Raw genomic sequence first — 3632 nt, forward strand, 5'->3', positions numbered from 1 at the left:
GGCACTTCCAAACTCCCTGGCGCTTGCGTGACTGCCCTGATCCTGATGACCAGACCGGTCTCCCTGGGCCAGCCCCTGCTGTGGCACGGTGGTGGGGTTGGGATTGAGTGAGTGTTCCTGGGGAGATTCCAGCCACTGCCCTCCAGGACACATGCTCGTGCTCCCTGGCCAAAGTCTCTGGTCAGCAGCCCCCACTTTGGCGGTTCAGTCACCTCACTGTCCCCTCCCAACACCGCTCGTCAGGCCGAGAGATTTGCTCATCTCCCTACAGCGTGGGAACAGGCCTTTCGGCCTATCGAGTCCAGGCTGACCCTCCGAAGAGCATCCCACCCATATCCACCCCCCTCTGCCCTCTCCCCTGTGACCCAGGGCGAAGCCACCCAGCCCAATGGGGCGACGGAGCATGGGCCAATCCACCTTTGGACCATGTGAGGAAACCCCAAAGTCCTGGGCCAGCGTTATTCAGGCAGCTCGCCGTTCCCGGCCCTCCGACGCTGCGGCATTCCCAGTCTCGGGAACCCGTCTTGAGCCGACGGCCTCCTGACCTGAAGCTGGGGCGGGCAGCACCCGGTTTGACCACACTCTTGGGAAGCTGCTTCTATCCCGACCATTGGGAAGTCCCGGGAGAGGAGGGAGCTCCCACGTCAGCCATGCCCGGGCCTCTGAGTGCCATCTGCTGACCGGTTGGAAGGGCAGGGAGCTCAAACAAGCGGGCACCTCTTTGGCTCAGTGGCCTGAGAAGGCAGGCTCTGGCACGTACCCATGGGCCGGGAGGGAACGGGTTATCGTTCGATGTGGGAGGAACCCCAGAGAATAGCGAGGATCCCTGCACACGAGGCCAAACCATTGAACAAAAACCTGATATTTCTGAAGGGATTTCCATCCCCAACCCAACCATCCCCTGCTGAACCGCACTGGGACACAGTGAAACGGTACTGGGCTAGCAACTGCTCAATGCAGGAGGTGTTGAGTGTCCTTCCACTGTCGAGCTCCTGGGATGATCTGTCCCGGCCTCCTCCATGTTCATAACTCCAACCAATGAGAATGGTTGGCTTCTCTCGGTCACTGCTGGGAGTGAAGGAGCAAGCCTGGAGGTCCACACTGGTATGGACCGGCCCTGTGTGCGGTATCCCTGTCCACCGTCCAGTTCGGTCCCCAGTCTGTGGGTGAGGGGTGCGATTGGAGCCTGGGGAAGCTGTCTGCTGGCACACCGCGGGAGCAGCGAGACCGGCCGGGCAGTGCCTCAGGGACGTGCTCGCTACCGCCTCAAACCGACGGCTGAGCGTGGAACCCCTCGCCCAGCCGGGATGGGGTTCAGTCCGAATCCCTGCTGACGTCCGGCCCTGCGTTCAGATCTTCACTCCCAAACCGCGGGGCCCTCCGGGAGTGGGCGCTGCCCTGAGGTGACCGGCCGCTTCCCCACTCCGACGGGAACGCGACTCGAATGGAGTCAGGCCGCGGGTTCTTGAGCCCCGGGGGGGGGGGGGGGGGGGCGGGCACGCTCCCCCCCTGCCATTGCGGGATGGTGTCGATGGAGAACTGAGCTACGCAACCAGCCAATGGGAGAGTCCTGTGAGATGGTCCCCACCCCGAGAGGGACGTTCAAAACGCTGCGATGATCTGGGGCCATTAACTCAGGTGCTGGGTGAGCTAGTGACAACTTGCCAAGGCGGGAGGCCCGTGCATGGTTGACAGGAATACCGTTTCAGGCTGGTGGAGATAGTTCCCTGGTGCTACATGCCATCCCACCCACCTCCCCCCTCCCTGGAGACTTTCCCTCTGAAGAGCATCATCAGTGTGTACTGGTGACTGAGTGGCAATCTCCAAGTATCCTGGGCACACTCAATGCCCAGGCCGTTGGGGTGGCACCAACCCCTCGTCGAGGCACTTACAGCAGGCCATTTGGCCTGTTGAGTCTGCACTGGCCCTTCGAAGAGCATCCCACACAGTCTCACCCTCTCACTGTAATCCACCCTAACCTGCACATCCCTGAGCACTATGGGTAATTTCCCATGGCCAATCCACCCTAACCTGCACATCCCTGAGCACTATGCGTAATTTGGCATGGCCAATCCACCCTAACCTTCACATCCCTGAACACTACGGGTAATTTAGCATAGCCAATCCACCCTAACCTACACATCCCTGAGCACTATGGGTAATTCAGCACAGCCAATCCACCCTAACCTGCACATCCCTCAGCACTATGGGTAATTTAGCATGGCCAATCCACCCTAACCTGTACATCCCTGAGCACTATGGGTAATTTAGCATGGCCAATCCACTCTAACCTGCACATCCCTGAACACTATGGGTAATTTAGGACGGCCAATCCACCCTAACCTGCACACCCCTGAGCACTATGGGTAATTTAGCATGGCCAATCCACCCTAACCTGCACATCCCTGAGCACTATGGGGTAATACATACTTTCCGTGCCTGTAAAACCAAAGGACATTGCTTCAAAGGAACACACTTCGCTATACCATTGACCACTCTGGCAATCTAACCTCAGCGACTGTACACATAAAACTCCAAACCACCCTGTGTCTGTGGGTGTGTGTGTGGGTGGTGCGGTCTGTGAATGCTGCTTGCTCGCTAGTGCATCTTAATTTTCTGAATTTCAAGCACACAAAGAAAAGGAGAGGGTTGGTACAACAGTGGGGGGACTTCACAATTTAGAACCAAGACTTAGCCTTGCTCAGTCTCGCAATAATGGATCAGTGAGCACAAAAGAACCAGGAGCCTTCAAACAAGCACACGGACAGCGGGAAGACGGCAAGAGTCTGCTCAGTGCAGGAGCTGCCCTCAGTAGGGACTCTGGTCCCACATCCGCAAAGGTTCACGGATCTGAGATCTGGGGCCCTGGCCAATTCTGATGGTCAGGCTGCCCTGCCCTGTTCGACTGTCTGACAGCAATAATAACCCTGTACAGAGTTCAATAATGCGGCGCAGGGCATTTCCTTCTCAAAGCCAGGCCCAGCACAAAGCTCTCGGCCAGTGGGATGTCTGCACATGTGGGTGTTGCGGGAGGGAACAGGGGCTTGGGATGGAGGAGTTATCTGCAGACAGTACTGTCGTACCAAGTGCAGATTGCTGTGACTCATACTTACAGTTTTACTCCGGGATTGGGAGTGTCACCAAGCAGCCTCTTGGGTGTCAGTGTGTAGTGTGTCTGTGCATGAGTGTGAGGTGTGTCTGTGTGGTGCCTCTGTGCCTGTGTCCTTTGCCTGGATGTGTGGTGTGTCAGTGTGCATGTCTGTGCCTGAGTCTGCCTGCACCTATATGCGTACTGTGTTTGTGTGTGGTGTATCTGCGTAATGCACCTAGACTGTGCTGTGAATGTGCTTGTGTGTATGGTGTGCCTGTCCTATGTCCTTTGCCTGTATATATGTGTGTGTGGTGCACCTGTCCCTGCATTCTTTGCCTCTATGTGTGTGGTACATCTGTGCCTGTATTCTTTGCCTGTGTGTGTATGGTGTGCCTGTCCCTGTGTTCTTTGCCTCTGTGTGTGTGTGGTGTGTCTGCACCGTGTTCTTTGCCTGTGTGTGTGTGGTCCATCTGTGCATGGGTTCTTTGCCTGTGTGTGTGTGTGTGGTGTCTGTGCCTGTGTTCTTTGCCTGTGTGTGTGT

The sequence above is a fragment of the Chiloscyllium plagiosum genome, chromosome 42, assembly GCF_004010195.1.
Source record: "Chiloscyllium plagiosum isolate BGI_BamShark_2017 chromosome 42, ASM401019v2, whole genome shotgun sequence".
Classification (NCBI taxonomy): domain Eukaryota; kingdom Metazoa; phylum Chordata; class Chondrichthyes; order Orectolobiformes; family Hemiscylliidae; genus Chiloscyllium; species Chiloscyllium plagiosum.